The sequence below is a fragment of the Dasypus novemcinctus genome, chromosome 16 (assembly GCF_030445035.2).
Source record: "Dasypus novemcinctus isolate mDasNov1 chromosome 16, mDasNov1.1.hap2, whole genome shotgun sequence".
Lineage (NCBI taxonomy): Eukaryota > Metazoa > Chordata > Mammalia > Cingulata > Dasypodidae > Dasypus > Dasypus novemcinctus.
In genome coordinates, this window is record NC_080688.1 from 84,664,507 (window position 1) to 84,685,396 (window position 20,890).

A 20,890-nucleotide genomic window follows, 5' to 3' on the forward strand; every position below is an offset into this window, starting at 1 on the left:
TCTTGTGCTTTAATTTTTCAATATCTATCCCAGTCTTCTTTATTTCAAACCCTTGCTATCCCTTTGATCATTTTAGTATTCTACTCTTAGATTTCCTCAACAGTATCTTCTAAGTTTTGTGGTTCAACAGCTAAAATTCTTTGATGTCTCTGGGTGCTACTGCCTTAATGTATTGAAATTTAAATTATGTTAAACATACATAGATATACACATATAGGATAAAGACTGAAAGAGATTAACATTTGAGAAAATTAATGGTCTTTTTGAAACCAGATGGCTTTCTATTGCTTAGATACTCTAGATTTTCAATTCAGAAAAAAAAGCTGAAAATATAAAATAAATGTTGAGGCTGAGAAATAATAATAACAGCTGAATTGCTCTCTGACTAAACAGTAAATATTAATCAGAAACATTCAATATAGTCTTGGTCTCTGGTTTTGTGCCTTTATAACACCTAAAATTTTGCTGAAAGTGCCCAGAAACATATTTCCCATTATGAGTTACTGCTCTGTTTGTATTGGCTTAAAATTTTGAGTATGTTGCAGATTGCTATAGTTTTTAATTTCAATACTATTATTCATGGAGAGTTTTTTTTACAAAGAGCTTGAAGTGAAAATCATCAGTATCACTTGATAACAGCCTGAAAATCTCAAGTCCACATAGCAGCAGGAATATGAATCCTGGTTCTCTCAGGGTTCTGTGGAAAGGTATTTTTGGGCTAGTGCTCACTCTGATAAGTCATAGGGATGTGACTGATAATTGCAGACAGAGATAGTGGTCCCACCTGGCTCAGAGAGAATCCCAGGACCAGCCATGAGGTAGGCTTCTATGTCTCCACATAGAAGTCACATTTACTGTAGGAATAGTTGGAATGTGGTCCTGAATCTCCCCATTTCTTCTCCTGACACCATTCCAAGCAACAAGAGGAACAATAATATAATGAAGACTACACAAATTATATCTTCAGTTAAACTAGAAGAGAGAAAGCACTGAAAATTTGCATCTTATAATTTGCTACAGCAATTGGATCAGCTGATGGAGCAGCACAGATGACTGTGCGTGGAAGCATGGAGGGAACTGGGCAGTGCCAAGTCTCAGAAACCAGAAGCAAACTCTAATTTCAAAAGGAGTTGGACTCTGACAAGGAACTGCTATGAAAACAACTGAGGTAGAGCATAGCAAAGTCACTGCCAATGCAGAAAAATGCATACGTAGTACCGAAGGGTTCCAGTGACTTTCTAAATGGAGTGGAACACTGTTGAAAGGTGAAGTCTTCATTTCTTGGTAGCAACAGCCAATGAAGGAATTATGGGATCTCAGAGTATATTATGGAATCCCATGTGAACCAGGTTATGATCTGAGGAGCCGTTGCAGAATTATTTATATAAGAGAAAATTCATCAGATTAGCAAAGCAAGAATCAATAAGCATGGACACTTAGATAAATAACCTGAACCATAGCAAGCCCTCTACATCTGAGAACCAAAGGCTAATAGATGACATAAAACTTAATTATTCCAAAATTAAATAAGATTTAAATAAATGGGGAGTCCTCCCTTTTTCATGGAGCAGAAGACTATTAAAATGACTGTGTTGTTTCATTTTATGTGCTAACTTGCGTAAGTCATGATGTCCAGTTGTTTGGTCATGCACTGGTCTGGTTGTAACTGTAGAGGTATTGCATAGATGGGATTAATATCTGCAATCAGCGAATCTTAAGTGAAGGAGATTATACTTCATGAAGTCGATGAACAGCTTCCAATCAGTGGCAGGACATAACACTAAGAAATGAGGGTTCCAGTGACTAGAAAAAGTCTGCCTTCTGTTCTTGCTGACTGTTCTTTCAACCTAAGAAATTTGGACTCAAGAATTCAACATTACTCTCACCAGAATTTTCAGCTGCCAACCTGCTCTATGAATAAGGATTTGCCAGCCCCACAACTGCACGAGCCAATTCTATATAATAATCTCAATATACATATTGAGATACATCTAAATCTCAATATACATACACATACATATATATGAGTATATGTATATATATGTATACATGCATATATCTATATGTACATATGTATATACACATCCATATACATCAATATATAGACATATATTGACATAGATGTAAATATAAAATATATATACATACATAAAATACAGACACAAACATATATACACATAGAAAACCTGTTTCTCTAGAGTGACTTTACACACTACAGTGTGTGACACAGTGACATTATAACACTAATTACTAGTTGATCCACAGAGCCAACACAGTTCCTATTAAAATCCCAGCTGCAGACATTGACAAGCTGATCCTAAAATTTCCATGGAAATGTAATTACCCAGAAAAGCCAATACAGTCTTGAAAAAGAACACTGTTGGAGGACACATAGTTCCCAATGTCAAAAATTATTAAGCAGCTGTGGTAATCAAGACAACATGGTACTGGTCTGAAGATAGACATGCTGATCAATGGAATTGAGCTGAGAGTCCAGAAATAAACCCACACATTTATGGTCAATTGATTTTTCCTCAAATGGTCCAAAACAATGCAATGGGTGAAAAATAGTCTTTCAACAAATGTTACTGTGACAATGAATAACCACCTTCAAAAATATAAATTTTTACCCTGAATTAGACCATATATAAACTTTCACTCAAAATATATGGAGCCCTAAATATAAGACCTACAGCTACAAACTCTTAGAAGAAAATGCAGAAGTAAATATTCATGATCTTGGGTTAGACAATGATTTCTTACTTAAGACAAAGTACAAGTGACAGAAGAGTAGTTTGATAGGCTGGATTTAACTGAAACATAACTTTTTGCTTCAAAGGGCACCATCAAAAAATTAAAAGACAATACAACAATGCTACAAAATATTTGTAATTTATATATCTAATACGAGGTTTGTTTCCAGAATGTATAGAACATCCTTACAATTCAATTATAAAAAAGACAAATAATCCAATTAAAAAATGGGTAAGGGATTTTAATAGATGATTCTCCTACCAAGATACACAAATGACTAATAAGCACATGAAAAGATGCTCAAAATCATTAGACATCAGGAAAATACAAATCAAAACCACACTGGGAATGCTATGTCAGCCAGGAGATGAAGATAAACCTCAACAGTGAGAAGCCATTGTATACGGTATGGAACTCTACACAAATCACATTGACCACAGTAAGTCACACAGCCAGGCTCAACCTCATTGTGAGGGAAGTGTATTCTCCCACTAGAGGAGAAGAGACAGCAAATATCTATTAAACAATAACATAGTCTTCCATTTGGCAAAACTTAACATTTATTCTTACTTTGGAATAAGAGTAGAAATTAAAAGATTCTTCCTTATGTCTCTCATCAAATATTGTCTTCTATCAGCCTAGACTCAAAATAAAATTAATGTGCAGTTGAACCTCAGCTTGTCTAGATTTGAATATTTAACAAGAAGGATAACTTTGTATATTATTAGATTTTAAGTTTTTTTGTTATGGCAACATCAACCAAAGAAAATGATAAAAATTAACCAGCAATTAATTTCTGAATTTACAAATTATCTTTCTTTTGTCATTTTTATGTTTATTGAGGGTCCCTTTTAATGGAACAGTTTTCCAAGGAGACATTATTTTTAAATAATTACTTTATTTTTAATATCACCAATCATTTTACAAAACGGTTTTACAAAGACTAAGAAACATAGAATAGTAATGGAAATTTAATGATTCTTTACTACTCTTAGAGATCTACAAATCATTCTGTAGTGAACAATCTTTTACATTTGACACAATGGAAGAAAACTTATATTTTCAAAAGCATTGTTTATTGACCATTTCTTCTGTGTAGATTTTGAAAAATTGTCATCAATCAGGATGATTAGAGTTATTACTGCTTTACCTTGACCTATTTTTTAATTTGGTAGTTTAAAAAATCTAAAAACATATCCTTCGCTTTGTCTGCAATATTTTGATCCTTTTAATACGTATTTCTACAGCAAGAAGAATAGTATTCAGTATTTTAACAGACTTTGCTGTGCCATAGTTGGTTTGTAGTAATGTTGAAAAGATATATAAATGAGAACAGTACTTTATCTCACAAATGCTAACTTTTTAGACATGCATTGTTCATTCTTTCTTAATAGGTATGAATCTCAACAGTATCAAAATATCTTACATTGATTACAATAAATATCTTACCACAAACTTATCATGAAGAAAAAATGACAGTTTCTTCTCTACCAAAACTGAGTCTGATTAGGAATGCCACACTTTATTGGACAGAGAGCTTTAGCCGAAATTTGCTATTGTTTCATGTTAATCCCTGTGCCCCATAGGTAACATTTATGCATTTCAAAGGAAGCAGGAATCCCTGGAGTTACATGATAAAGTAAAAGTAAGCCTATAAACAATCAATATTATAGCACCATGTGTCACCAGTACTCGGCCTTTGTTATTTTAATATAGATTCAAGAACAGTAAACAGTGCAAAATTATTGCATACTTATGAATTCTGACAGGGCAATATCAATGAAATATTCCATTAATTTGACCCACAACTAACAAACTACATAAGCCTAAATCCCAGTATGAAATCCAAGTCATTTTTTTTCCTTTAGTTTTAGAGTGCATGGTTCTCTTGTTGCCTGTGTAAATCAAACATACAATCATTTGTTTCATAAGATTTTTAAAGCTGAAGAGTTACCCTAGTTTCCATATAGCACAAGAAAAAAATCTTGCTTACTTAATGACATTAAACAAAGCACCAATCTTTTATTCTATTGCATTAGCACATTTTTGGAGTCACATTTCTGACCCTAGATGAGCTCACATCTGTTGGAGGCAATGATATGTTACTGTAATTTGGAATCATGCTGAGGGGAAAAAAAAAATCAAAGTTAGCAATGGAAGTAAGACCAATAAAGGTGTTTATGTGTCAAAAATGTTTTGGAAGGAAAAATATCGTGAAGGTATTTAACAAAGTCTTTAATTTTGAAGAAGAAAAAAGAAAATATGTGAGAATGACTGATAGTTAACAGCATTGAATACAACTACCTGAGACTATCTCCACTGGGATTTTATAAACTGTGGTGTTGCTGAACTTTACCTGAGTTCTTTGCTTTCAGAAAACAACACCTATTCAGACACTTGGAACCTGTTATTCTCTGAAATCCCCACCTTCTTGTGTTCTGGGAAGTGGCTTACTGCCAAGGGCATTCTGCCCCATGTGACTTAGATAAGACGTGGGTCCACTCTTCTCATGACTCCCATCAGGCTTGTGGATGACCCCTTCTTTACCTGTGGCCCCAGATATCTCCCCCCTAGGCTGAACCTGCTGATAAGGCCAGACATGGACCCCCCAACTGCACGTTTTTTGTTGTATAATTGAGTAGCTGAGATGAGAACCGTTTGCCCCTCTGAAACTAACTGCAGAGGAAAACATTTCAGTTCCAATAATGGAGACTTTCACTACTTGCAGAGCAAGCCACCTGTAATGCACCTACCTGCAACAAGCTTTACCCCTCCCTAGAAGCATCACCCTGCTGAGATGCTCTCATCTTCAAATTTGGGGAGCACTCTATACTGCGATAGCCTGTTTAACATCAATCTCCTTACTTGTCTTCTTCTTTTCTCTGACAGCCATTTGTACTAATTCATGTTTTCTTTCGTTTCTATGGAGTTATTTTACAGGCATTTAATATTATTTATGGAATGCATGACTGGAGAGACATTAGATATGGGGACTATGCAAGTTTACAGGTGAAGTGAGCCAGTTGTAAACAAGGCCCTATGTTTTGCTCTGATAATAAAAATATTGATAAGATAATACCCTAAAGCATCTTATAATACTGTATGAAAAGAAATATTATATATAGAATGTGATACAGCTATGGAAACATTCATCTTAGATTACAGAGCAAGGGCACTTAGCAGACAGAGCAAGCAACTTCAAAAATACCTTCAGGAGGTGATAAATGAGCTGACATTTAAAGGGGAAAAAAGAGTTAGTTAGGCCTAAAGAACGAATAAAGGCTGTGCCATATGGAGGGAATGCATGAGCACAGGAATGTTGCTTTGTCTTTTAATCTTCTTAGACCTAGCCCGCCTGACCAATCCTTAGGAATCCAGATAACCAATATAGCTATGGTGGAACCCTCTACCTAATCCAAGCACAAAATTTCACCCTAAAAAGTTTATCATCATGAAGGGGATATATGAACCCATAAATAAATATTGGCCTTTATAAAGACATGCTTAAGTGGAATAAATTCACTTCATATTATGAATGCATATTGAAAAATTGATAACCTATATACATACTGGAGAAAGGAATAATTAATAATAGTTTTCATTAATTGAGACTCATTCCAATAAAAAATTTTCCTAAATATTTATTCCAAAGAAGATTGCCCCTTAGAAATTTGATTTTACCATTACTGAAATAATCATTATTCTCAGTATACCCTGCTCTATTTCCCATCTCTCTCACTTGTTTGTTTCATTCTTTCTGGAGAGCCTTTTCTTTAGTTAATATTTATTTACAAGACCCTTTCCACATCACAACCCACTAATTCCTTTGCTGTACTATCTTGTACATATCTTTATTTCTAAGTTTATCAGAGTGAAAATTGCTCACTTCTCTGTACTCTAAGAAAAACATTCCATGAGTGGTCACTGTGTAGCTCGTTGATCCAAAATTCCTGATACTTATTTAGCGCAGTACCTGGAAAGAGCAGACCCTAAACATAGTAGTAATTGAGTAAATAATTCATCTTCAATAAGAAACATCTAGGAGAGGAAAAAGATAGAGGTTATCCAATTAGAACAAAATGTCTCAATATGTCATGTACAAATGGTATAAATCGAAGCTATTGAATCTACTGATAAAAGAGTTTCATTTAAGGAGGTAAAAAGGAGCTAGTGGAGCAATTTGAGGAAGCCAGGTAGTGTAACCTGAGTAAAATATTGGTATTTATAATTAATATATCGCCAAAAAAAAAGACATTGTTGCTGTGTGTGAAGGTGTTTAAATGGCTTCCCCTGTGTTGGGTAGTGAAAAGATAGGAGAAGGAAAGATGGATTTAGAGAGAACAGAGAACACATTTTTGTTCTTGATTTCACATGAAGAACACAGGATGGGGGAAATGAAAGATGATTTTTAGGTCGTGGTTTGGGGGGGTTCTCAGAATTCTATTAACAATGATTGAAAAGAAGGGAGATATGGGTGAGAAAGGCAAAAAATTGGTCTTTTGTAATGTTTACCATCCAGCAGGCTGTGAAACTCATGGGGCTGTAAAGGACAGGGGTCAGGTTTGGAAATATAAATCAAAGTCATCCTGGTACCTTTAATATTTGAAATCATATGAACAGATGACCAAGAAAAATAAGGGCACCAACATTTCAACCCCAAGGGCATTATTTGTTATTGGTTAACAGGCATTGCACAGGTGTAGAAAAAACACAAGTGATTTTATTTGAGAAAACAATGTATTTCTAGGCTTTCAATATGACCAGGATCAGAAGGACAAAAGAGCACTTGGGAAAAAAGATAGATGGAGCAAGAATTTCTTGAGAATGCAATTTTTACTCATACATGCTGAAATGCAGAAAAGAATGGAATATTTGCAAGATAGTGTTTAATGATCTGATAAAGGAAGGTAGAGTCTGTGAGAGAAAGGGCCCTCAGTCAGTACAACACTTTAATACCTGCTATCTGATTCTGAATAAACTCCTTTAATAGAATAAATCACTCATGGGAGATTAATCCTTTCAAAAAGTAACATTTAGAAACATCTTTCTTCTTATATGCTTTAGTACATTCTTTCATTACTTCAACAACTTTTCAGATAGTTGCATTACACTTATAGTAATCTGTAAATAGAAAGAACAGCAGAAATCTTTCAATATTCTTGAAATAAGAATTCTAGGAATAAATAATTCTTCCAGTTTGATAAATAGAAATAGTCTGTTCTTGTGATGCAAGTGCGTTGTGGCTCCATGGTTTGCTAATGACAGAGTGCCAGAAACCCCATTTAACATTTACCTTTCAGAATTGAATCTGCTTTGTACACTAAGAATTTATTAATCTGCATATAGCTGTTGACAAGAATTTTCAACTTGGAGTTTGAACACTTTGATGCTGTACTTTGAATGCAGAAATGTGAATTCACAAACCATATTTTTAGACATTTATTTTTTAAATAAATTAATTCACTGTATAAAAACCTGAGGAATGCGCCTTAGGGAACATTTTTATTACCAATCTAGAAACTTATATTACTTATTAACTCAACTAATTTCAAACCATGAAAGCTACTGAGCCACAAGACAGCTTTGTATTTTAGCATCTACTTCCACAAAATTATATAAGATCCCAATATTTTTGGATTTGATTAAGCCTTCACTGGCAAATGTTCTACAGTAATAGATTTTCCTTTCAATGAATAATAATCACAGGTATATTTAACACTTACTGAAGGTTTATCACATTTCAGGAGCCTTGTATACCTGGGAAGCGGATGTGGCTCAAGCAGTTGAGCTCCTGTCTACCATATAGGAGGTCCAGGGTTCCATACCTAGGGCCTCCTGGTGAAGGAAGCAGGCCCGTGGGGCGAGCTGGCCAGAGGAGAGGTGCTGAGAGATGCAGCAGGCCAGGGAGCTGAGGTGGCACAAGAGAATGATCACCTCTCTCCCACTAAGGAAGGTCCCAGGATCAGTTCCCAGAGCCGCCTAATGAGAATACAAGCAGACACAGAAGAACACACAGCGAATAGACACAGAGAGCAGACAATGGAGGGAGGGGAGAGAAATAAATAAATAATCTTTTAAAAAAAACAACCTTGCAAACCTTTAATACTGTTCAATGCACTTAATCTTCCCCACTACCCCTTGAGGAAGAGTTACCATAAAACCAGGGGATCCAAGCATCTCCTCTGGGCACCAGGAGGACTGTCCAAAGCCAGCCTGCTCTTCAGAGGCCACGTGGGCACGTGGTCAATGGGGGTGGCCCTGGAGAAGCAGCTCCCAGCCCACCCCTGCCTCTGGCCCTCGGGGCCTCCCGGAATCACCCCAAGGACAAGTGCCCCGTGTTTGCACCCCGTTTGCACCTCACCCTAGGCCCGAGCTTCTCCTGGCCCCTCCCATCTCCCTCTCCCACCAGGGAGGCAAGACCTGAGAACCAGGGCAGCTGCCCAATGGACCCAAGGGTCTCGGAAGGATTCTAGAATCAAAGGGCGCTTGGGATTCCAAGCCCCAGAGCAGACACAGCCAGAAAACCTCGGGGAGGAGGGCTGGGGAGCCCCCTCCCGAAAGAAGAGCCCCGGGGCTGTTGGAAACTGAGGTACAATGGCCTCTCAAGGAGAGACGTGCTGTCTCCATGTTCGTGCTGTCTCCCTGACTACGCTTGCAACCTAAGGAATGCAGCAATTGGGAGTTCCCAGCAAATGGGCAGAAGCTGTTAAAGGCTGAAGGAAAAGATGAGCTCATACCTTTTGTAATGTATAGAACACTTAGACTTTGCACCTTGAGATAAGATTTTTTCTATAGGTAATGTTGATAGTTAATACGAGTTGCTCCTTAATGTCTCGTAAGCTATGTTTCTACTAGGTCTGTGCTTATTGGCACGTAGGCTGTCGTGGTCCTGCTTGTAGACACGTACACTGTGGTATATAAAGAGCCCCTTGTATGACATGGAGCTGCCCTGGATGGTGCTTCAGAGGTAATCACCGGACATGGTAAATCCTCACAGGGCCCACTGGATGGAATGGAGGAGAGTATGGGCCATGATGTGAACCATTGTCTATGAGGTACAGAGGTGCCCAAAGATGTACTTACCAAATCCAATGGATGTGTCATGATGATGGGAACGAGTGTTGTTGGGGGGGGAGAGGGGGGGTGGGGGGGTGGGGTTGAATGGGACCTCACATATATATTTTTAATGTAATATTATTACAAAGTCAATTAAAAAAAAAAAAGAGCCCCTTGTAATCAATAAAGTTGTCTGATGAGTGTCTACTCGCAGATCCCCTGGTCCCAGCTCTCTCCTTCTTTTTTCTTCATTTCTTTCATTCCCGATACCCTCGGGTCACCAACTCCCACACGGGGCATCCCCAGGAAGGCAGCGGGAACAGCTGGGAACAGCGGCTTCCCCATCCCCAGGGGTTCCGCCCAGCCCCTTGCCCATCTACCTCTCCATTTAAATCATGTTTATGGTTATGAAAGGGGGGGGGCTTTACAATATAAAATAAAAATCTTCATCTTACATATGAAAAAAATAGGCATAGATTACTGCCTTTGAACAAGGTCATAAGTGGCATGTGTGTGAAGATGCATTTACCCATGTCATTTCATAATATCATCATGTGATAAAAACTGCTCTAAGGCTTACTGTCCCAAGAAAATCATGTCACCAATTTACAGATATTGAGATATTAGTAGAAGGTTCAGTCTTAATACGAATCCAGAAACATTAGTGGGTTTCCTAAAAATGACCTGTAACTGTTGTAAATCACTGAACTGCATCCCAGGTGCCTTGTTTTTTTAAGGCTGATGCTGTTTTGAAACTGCATGACCTTTCCCGGTCGCTGTTACTTTCTCCGGTTGTTTCTCATCTTATTTTCAGTCCTGAAGTGCCCTTGCACGTAGCCTCTTGTTTATTAAAATGAGACAGCCCAGGACTGATCACCCCAAATTTCTAAGTTATCTTGTTAAGCCAAAGCAGTTGTATTCAGAGTAGGTCCACCTAATATGCACCGTAGCTCCAACTTTAAACTAAGTGAACTGAGCATGTCAGCAGTCAGAGTCTGTTCTGTAATTAGGCTGTCTCTAACTGGATCAGGAGCCCGACTGCATTTGTTTGAATGTTATAAAACACTAAGTTTCTTCAGTTCTGGGAGACAGGTTTATAACCTATAGGTCTTCCGTTCTCCTTGGTTTGCACAAGGCAATAAACTCTCTTTGAAGTTGATGTCAATTGGCTTTCCAAAGAATGATTGTTACCATTGCAAAGAGATCTGCTGCTGGAGGCATGTTGGTGGTGGTTGTAGAATAACACTGATTTCAGGAAAGCTTCCCAATAGAGTCCCTTAAATTACATTGCTACATTCTCCTAGAGATCCTTCAGGGTTAATTTTGTAATTACCTGAGACAACTTCAACTCTTCCACTGAAGAATATCAGCAGCTGGTACCCATTTTGATGTATTTATCAATTGACTCCTGGGTGCCAAGACATGTTTTAAATATTGGGGATACGATGGGTAATCATGTATGATCCCAATAAGCCCACAGACTGCTGAAGAAAAGAGAACAGGGAAAGCTGCATGATAACAGATTAACAAGGTCCAGAGTGACAAGGGGGCGCTCCTAAACCTCTTTTGAAGGCGAGGACCCTCAACAAAGTATTTTCTGAAGTCTGAGAGTGCCTGGTGGATGGTGGTCAAAGGGTTGGTTGGGTGGGGGCATGTACAGCATTCCCGTAGAAGGGAAAGGGTGCTTGCCAATAAGTTTCAAGGTATTAAGGAAAAAAACGTTAAGTATTTTTAAAGGAAGATTTTTAGAAGGGGAAAATCATAACTTTAAAACAAATATAAAATGACTTCATATCAAATATGTTAAGTCACCCAGAATGTGGGAGCAGGTAAAATGTTATAATTAGTTTAAAGGAGAATCCAAAGAACAGACCTATCTCAGCAACCTGCAATGCTGAAATGAATCTGATAATAGATGCTAACCAAACACTGTGTTTGGAACCATATTTTCTACCAAGAATAAGTCAATCATATCTCTGGCACACTAAATACACCTGCATTTTAAGAACGGGAATGATTTAGGTCACCCATCAGGCTTCCAAAAATTAACTACTATCCCTACAGTTGCAAAGCAGTCCCCAAAAGACCTTCATAGAATTAGATAAGTGCTCAAGTCAGCTAGAAAAAGTCCAGCAATTCACTGAGCGCACACCCATTTTTGCCCATTTCAGTCTCAGAATTTTTCCTAACAAGATAACATTTTCTATTTAGTATAGTTTTTCTTTCCTAATATCATGTGAGATGACATTCATTGGCAATAAATTTCAAGAGTGTGTCCAATGTAATGAATAGAACAGATGATGTTAGTTTTATTTGATCTAACAAATCTGAACAAACAAGCTCCCGCTCTGGCCTTTGCTAGTCTGTGTTTTGCTGTTGGGAGCAGGTAAATTTTAGCTGTTTCCTGACTGAGTAGACAAACAGAGCCTGGATCGAACTGTTGCTCTGCCATTTATCAGAGTAGAGATCTTGGGAAAATCGTTTGATGTTCCTGAAAATATTTGATTTTAATGGTAATAATGCTACTTAGCACATAGAACTAACATGCTATTTAAATGAAATATTTAAATCATCTGAGATAGTGTGAGGTAGAGTGTCAATTGAATACTAGTAGTAAAAATGCTATTCTCTCAAAATTCAGTCTAGAAAAATACAATTTACTAGGGGCAGACATTGACATTTATGCAAATTGCATCATTTTCATTTTATCTCTAGCTATTTAAAAATCAGTGTTGATTAATTTAGGAGTTAATCAAAGGTTCTTGAATGATTCAGATCATTGTTTTTCATGAAATTCCCTTAGCAAAATTGTATATTTTATGAGCATAAACTCATATTAACATTGAAGATTATACATAGCTGATCCTTCTTTGCATCAGAGCAGTAAAATAGAATATATATATGTAAATTTGATTTTGTTTTGCTGTTAGTTTTTTTGTGTGTGAACTTTTTAAAATGTATTTTGAGATAATATGTATATTATCGTTCAAATTATAAGAATACAAGCATCAAACCTACAATAGTTAAAAATACATTACCCATCAATCTATTTTTCATTTAGTGATTATCTATGACATAGGAGATAAATATCATTATGCATATTATAAAAAATCATAATATATCAATATCGTATAGTATGTCATGTTAGAATCTGGGAATACAGAAATGAATACATGCAGTCCCTGTCCTAGAGGAAGAACATGTACATCTTATTTGCATGAAGTGTGCAGAGTCCAGAAAACAGAGAGGAAAATACATACATTAGTGCTTAAGATACACTATGATATTTATTATTACTATAGAATTAATTACAAAGTGCTGAATGGGAGAGATAGACCATTACGTAGACATCTGCATTTTTATTGGACTTTCAAGAAGTATATATGTATATATATAAGAAGTATATATATATGTAACCCATATTTATGTGTGTGTGTGTGTGTATATATATATATATATATATATGTATAATCCAAGTGCCAGTTAGAGTTTAACTTGAAAATTAGATGCATTTGACTCAAACACATATTCTGTTCTCTATACATGTTCAAAGTCCTTCCTGTGATTTCTGCAGATTCCAGGAGATTTAGATTTTCAGAGTTACTTCTGTCTCAAAGGTTCCTATTTCCATAGATTGTTTTCCTGATTTCACAGCACTGGCCTCTTAAAATTCCATCCAAAATAAATAAGCAAGTAAACAAACAAAACTTCAATAATTAAAAATTATTTATGGTGATGTTTCAGAAAGTACGATGTGATCTATGAATTTTTCTGAAACCACGAAATGAGGCATGTTTCGGTTCTGTTGTGATATAATTCCTTTTATTTATAAAGGATGCCACAAATGCCTATTTTTTTAAATAAATTGTAGTTTTACTCTTTAGTTATGAATTTCCTTCAGGTTAATTAATACAGAATATTTATTATTGGTCTCAAAGAATGAAGACGGGTTTTGAAAGCCCTTGGTTAAATGGACAGTGATGGCCTCTTTTTTTCTCTGACAGGTATTCAGTCTAGTTAATATGCATGTCAGAAAAAATCCTCATATAATACCTAATTCCACAAGGCCATCGTATAAGGCTTTTGTTCAATAAATCTGCTATTTAAACCAGAAAGAGAAGATAATAGATCTCTGTCCCCATAAAATGAGAAAAAAAAACATGCAAGTCTACTTTCCTTATTTTTCAAATATAAATAAATATAAATATAAATATTTTTCAAATATAAATATAAATTTAAAAAGGTTTTAATCTGATATCCTGTGCAAATCGCCCTATGATTTAACCTGGAGTAATCTGTTCTTTTTTTTTTTTTTCAAATGAGCTCATGTATCCAGGGGATCTTGCTGGCAATATCTCAAGTCAATTCAGTTAAAATTGGCTGACAGGGTTTTAGGTTTAAAAAACTTGAATTTTCTAAATATAGGCATGAGCATTTATGGGTCATTTATACTGCACTAAATTTTGTTCTATATTTCTGGCATGCAATAAAGTTCAATTTAATATTTATACACATTGTATTTTAATGCTGCCAGCTACTTTTCCTTGCCATATAGAGCAAGATCATTTATTTCTAACCTTAAATAAGTTCTAAGCAACGTGGTACTGTGAGTTATCTTTTTGTCCCCACATTATTTAGCACGTTGCTTAGAAAATTATTTATCATTTATTTTACCCACATAATTCTTTAAGTGATTTCAGTCCTTGTGTACTGCATGTAATAAGAGTTTAGTAAATGCTGGTTTAATTAAGGAAGGAATTCAAATCAAAATAACTATCTAAATATTGAAACTCTATCCTAGTACCTTTGGAAATATTGAATTATCTGCTTCTTAGCTGGTATTACAGCTTTCAGTTTTTGGTTTTTTTTTTTAATTAGTTGTTACACACTTGTTTTTGCATCAGCATGTCACATAAGAAAATTAGTTCCATGAGATCCAATGCAACTTGATCGTTTATATATCCCCAGAATTTTTCAAAGTACTGGAACTTTGTAAGCATCCAATTATTATTGAATTAAAGATTAATTTACCAAGATTTTCAGGTGACTCATTCTTTCTCATTAATCAAATCTCGGTTTACCATCTTTTATTATTTTCATGATACAGTTCCCCTCTGAAATCATCTTATATATTTATTCATTCATCCGTTTATTTCCTAAAGCTTCCAGATGACATGCACCTTCTTTTTTCAACTTTTTCTCCCAAAAGCCAAGAACAATATCTGGCATGCTTGATATGGGCTGGGGGGACAGGGGCGGCAGGGAGGGGGGGTTGTATGTTTCTTCATAAATAACCTGGGCTGTGTGTGTAAGCTAAATGTGTTAATTCAAGCTCTACTTGGAATGTGGAGGATATTCAAGCTTACCTGGAGAATATGTGTTAATTCAAAACCTATCTAATACTTAGATAAAATACTTGAAACTCTAAGAAACTAACAAAAAGTCCTTTTGCATATAAGCACAGTTTGACTCCCCACTGAGTCCTACATCCTCTGTATAAAAGGTACCCAAAAATCCTATTTGGGGTTTGGTTTTTGTTAGGACAGGAGTTCACTAAGTCCAGCCAATCATAATAAATCTTCCTTCTCAGCTTCTCACATCTTGGCCTTCAATACCACATACACCTGACTTCTCTCTCCACAACATCTGGGGGCTCATCCAGGACACGTTGAGAGGGCCACAGACAGCAGTGGTAGATTGCCCCTCCCAGATGTCTCAGGGGAAGCTGGGAGGGCTCAGGCAAACCCCAGCCCTGGGCACCCCTGTACTCCCTTGGTCCAGGAAAAGATTGTGGACTCCACCAGAGCCATCCTGGAAAACCAGAGGCACTGGGGGGTTCAAAAGAGACCTTGAGAATGAAGCAAAAAAAAGTCCACACACCAAACAGGTAAGACACCCCCAGGGGGCATGGTGTCAGGTAAACCTAACTTTAAACATTAGAAGGGGAGCCTGATCAGTTCCCAAAAAAGACCCCAGTACCTCCAAAAAATCTGGGGTAAGCCATCTTCTCCAGGTCTGAAAGAAAAAAAAAACCCTGATATTTAAGTTTAGCTAACTGTGGGTTAGCATCTGGTTCTGCCTTTATTAAGATAGTGAAGGTTTGATTATAGTGGAAAAGGGCATTGATGTGTTTAAGTCTTAATGCATCCTGAAAAACTGGTCTGGATTTAGAAAATCTTGGTTACAGAAAAATGGGTTGGCTTTTGTAATAAAGCTTAGTCTGAATATGTGTTAAACAATGGAAAGGTTTAGCCAGAAATGAGTCTTTGTTTTGGTGCTGTATTGCAAATGAGCTTGTTTTGTAAACAGCAAGGGTAGGCAAAAAGTCCTGTTAAAAGTTTGGTGTTAGAAGTTCCTCCTTCCTAAGGTTGCAATTATTAACAAGCTGTAGCTCAAAAATGGCCATACCAGAAAAATGAAAATTATGAGTCAAATTGATGGGCTTTGTGTTTTCTGTCTGTGTTTATTCAACGCCAGTGTATGTTTTCATGCCTCTGGACAGTAGTATTAAATTTTGTGAAATGGTGAACTTTGGTTGAGCTGGAGCCCCTCCCCTGACAGGGCTTGGGGATTATCCACATCTGTGTCCATGCCATGTGCCCAGGCTTGTTAAATCTGGCCCCAGTCAGGATGGCTGGGTCATAGAACAGTGGCTTAAATCATGACCCTGCCAAGACAAAGATTCCCCCAGGAGAGTGCTGGGTCCTGCAAAACTTCTTCAAGCCATTGTAGCAGTCATTCTTTGTCCTAGGACTTACCTGCCATTGCCTTGTCCCACCCTCTCCCCTAGGGAGGTGCATGGCAGTTGTGGAGAGCTGAGGGCTTACCCCTCCCAGCAGGTCCACACCTTTGCAAGCTGCATTCCTATCTGACCACAGCCAGCTACCTGGGAAAATGAAGTAGGAAGGCTCCAGGCAGAGCCAAAATGAATGCAGTGCATCCATCCATTCAGAGAGCATCTGAATATCTCCTGGGACAGACTTCTCAGGTACTTTGATTTAGGGCCATTGCTCAGGTCTCCCAGTCAGTTTAGGGTCATTGATCTGATACCTGGAATCAGAACACCAAGAAAAACCTCATGTGCCATCAATTAAAATCAAAGGTCTCCTTAAAATACTAAAGGAATAAAATTCTTTTGTTTTAATCTGTGCTTAATTTTGTGTTCAACTTTAAAATCTATTTAACTTTGTCAGTTTGCTTGTGCCTAGAAAATCAAATTTAGAGTTCACCTGTCACAAGTTGGATGATGATAAAAGGTAATCTGGAAATGAATCTTTGAAAGCCAATACTGTCTTGCTAGTAAATTTAATGCATACCTCATGAGTAAAATTTATTTAATTGCTGAAAAAGGTGGAAAAACTGCACAGAATTGTTACTAATAAAAGTATTTTAATTGCATAATTAGTAAGTAAAAGTATCCAAATTAATTTTAAGTAAAAACTTTCTAGAAACTAAGAATTAAAATCATTGTTTAAGTACCTTTATATAAAAAAAACTAATAACTGAAATTATTACAACAGAGTAAATGTAGCTTAAATTTCAGCTATTTTAATAGTAACTTAAACTAATTTACTTTTGTTTATGACTACTTCAAGTTTATTTAGTGCTTAGCATAGTAATAGTAATTATAACTTAAATTTACCTTTAATTATAGTTATTTTATAACTAACTCCACCTGCCCCTAAACTTCAATTATTGTGATAGTAATCATAAACTGAATTTTATTTTGTTTATGATTACTGCCAGTCTAGGATCACTCCTTGCCCCTGTTTATGGTTCTAAAACAAAAGATTGTATCATAGTATTAAAAACATTTTAGTTATAAGCCATTAATTAAGAAAGCCACAAAAGGGGGAAACTGCAAATCCCTAGTCTGAAAAAAAATAGCTAAAAAAAAAAAGCCTTCAGGAAAATCTTTCAAATATTTTTTTACAGTTAAACTTGTTTTATAGAAAAAAAACCACACAACAACATTCTTTGTTTAAACAATAACAATTTCAATTTATTTTGTTTAAGTGTTGTCTCTTGGTTTGTAAAATACCAGGTTAATAGGTTGGCACTGTACATATTAAATCTTTAAAATACTAAAGGCTGTAAATTTGTGCTTAATAAAAGTAAATAAAAAAATGTAAATCTGCCCTCTCCTAAATGTTTAAAGTAAAATCCTTTGCTTGCCAACTATAATCTAAGGCAAATTAACCAGTATATATAATTGTGTTTAAGTATAAAAAACTTGTAAAAGCATCTTACAAATTAAAGCATTCAAATGGCCAATTCTAAAAAGCCAATATTAATTAAAAATCTAAATTAGTATTAATAGCAAAAAATAACTTTGTAACAATAAAATCTATCTAAAAATCACCTCAGTGTGCATATTCAAGTGGTGGTAGTAAAAAGTCACCTTGATTCCATTAGAAGTCATCAGTCTTCATTTTAAAAATAGAAAAAAAGAATTTTTCCCTTACTACTAAAATAAAATACCTGTGTAATTAGCATCTTCATGGTAAAAATATAAAAATAAAAAGCAAAATACTAAACGTTAATTTAATATATAACACATTGCATTAAAAATGTTTAAAAATATATTAAAATCAAGAGATAAACTTCAAAATAGTCAAAATCTCTTGTGCATTCAAACCAGGTATCCAATACATGCAGGGTACTTCTCCATGTGAATTATTGGCTAGTTTGGTCACTGACCCCTAAAACAATAAAAGTATCTACTACATCTCTGGTTGTGCTCTTGAAGTGGATGGAAACTACTTTGCAGTTTCAAACTCCTGCAGCAGCCAACACAATAGATATTGTCTCCAAACTGGCACCATTTCATAGTGCCAGAGAGCACTATGCACCAGGCCAATAAGATCTACTCCCTAATTCCTCTCTAGAATCAATGGCGCACAGCTTCTATGAAGAACATATGAAGTGAAGCAGTAAATACCAGAATACTGCAAGTAGAACTTAAACACAATTGGCACTATAGCTTGCTCCCACGGAAAACTAACCTGTATAGTATTGCATACCTGAAGCTTAAAGCTATTAATTGCAGCTCAAGAAAAACTCATACATTGAGTAATACATTAATTAGTATTAAGTACTATACCTATATCCTGTTCTAAATATATGTCTGATAACTATGGTAATGCTTCTAATACACACAAAAAATTGAACATGTTAAAAGTCCCAAAGAACTTTGTTTTCTAAATAGTTAATAAACATGTCTATAAAATAAAAAGTGGCCACCTTGCCTGAGAGCAATGGGGCCAACAAGACTTTTAATTAAAAAGCCACCAAACTAACTTAGGGGCAACCTCTCATATCCTTCTCCCCACACTAGGTGAAGGATGTGCTTGAGCCCAGGGCCACCAGTGGCTTATAGGTAGTTGGTTAATTAATATTAGGCTCAATTACTAAAAATCCCCAAGGTACAAATAAGGGTGTGTCAAACTCTTAACCCAGGTTTCCCTCCAACACCTTATTCCAGCACCTGTACTAGTACCTAAAGTTCCACAGTGTACCCAGCGTAAACAAACCAGGGCAGCTAACTTGAAGTTCACCCTAAAAAAAGATGGGTAGCATATTAAAAATTCTCAAATCTACCTGTCAGGAACAATGCAATAAAAAGTCCTTCCTGAACTTCGCCAAAGCACTCATCTGGAGAAAAATTCCTTAACCAGCTTAACCAAATGGACTTTCAAAAAAACTAAGCCTGGTAAAAATAGTCAAAAAATTTATCAGCACTTACTCAATTAAAGCCAAAATATAAAAACTTTACTCTGTAGCTCTAATCACTTCCATAGCTATTAAAGCTCAAGAAATATCCAGGGTCGGGTACTAATCCTGAATAAAATCAGCTACCCAAGAGTGCCAGTTCACCAGAATCATCTGGCAAAACAACTGAGTGCCAGTCATGGGACAACCTAGAATGCGTCTTCATAAAACAAAGCTAAGTAATGTCTATGTCAAAATCAACTGTTTCCTTTAACTCTAGCCCAAATGCCTATTGCTAGAAAACAAACAAACAAGGCTTGCCTTTAAAAACCTTGCCTCTTTTCATCTCCTTTGGCTTAACTGAAAAGAGAAATACCTCTTCTCATTTCTCTCCTCTACCATAAAAACTAATATTAATGATTCATGCCTAATCCTGTTGTCTATTACAATTTCTCTCTGGGGTTAACCAACAGCATAAAATAACTTAATATATATATATTTATATACTGTTCCCCACTAACTTTAGAAAGGTAACATCTTTGCAGGCACCTAACCTTTTCTACTTCTGTGATCCAGTGTCATCTTAAACGAACCATGTATTCCCAAAATTCTAATTAAGTTTGTTTCTTTCAGATGGGCATCTGGTTAGCCATGGGAAAACTTCATCCAGCTTCACACAGAAGGCCAGAACCATCTTCCTCCAGTTGAAATAAAATGAGAGTTTTTATACCTTATCAGGTAGGGACTTTAGTCCCTGGCCAGCAGGAAGTAGCTACAGAAAAAAAGATCATCTCCCTTGAGCACCCCTTTAAGATTAACGGTATAAACTCTCTAAAGGAAAAATAAGGCAAGGCAATAAAATAAGAAATTAATAGTGCTCGCTTCGGCAGCACATATACTAAAATTGGAACGATACAGAGAAGATTAGCATGGCCCCTGCGCAAGGATGACACGCAAATTCGTGAAGCGTTCCATATTTTTGTTGGTGGAGAGTAAAATGCTGAGAAAATCATATCAAAATATAATAAAGAGGGTTACCTGTTTAGAATGCTCGGAGGGGAGGGTCTGATGCAGGACGGACTCCTGGGGAATGTCTAAATGCTCATTCTGCCAGAGTGGGTGACACCATGGGGTAGAAACCCAAGTAGTGAGAGTGGGGGTGGACCCACATCCTGGGGAGGACTAATGCCATCAAATAGAGGGAACTGTATCCCTCGAGAGAAAGGGTGGCTCCCAGGGCATTGGGGCAGTTGAGTAAGTTAGGACCTGAACACTATTCCATCTATCTCTGGAAGTGGCTCCTCAGGAAACGGAGGTTGGCTATCACTGAGGACACCAAGGTGGAAGGGAAAATGGACGTTAAATGTGT

General features: G+C 36.4%; 1 non-coding gene across 1 annotated transcript; it reads left to right on the forward strand.

The window, feature by feature from the left end:
• Positions 1-20,395: 20,395 nt before the first annotated feature.
• On the forward strand, positions 20,396-20,502 carry LOC131273730 (U6 spliceosomal RNA). The gene has a single exon (XR_009181006.1). It is a non-coding gene; the product is annotated as a U6 spliceosomal RNA (small nuclear RNA).
• Positions 20,503-20,890: the final 388 nt, after the last annotated feature.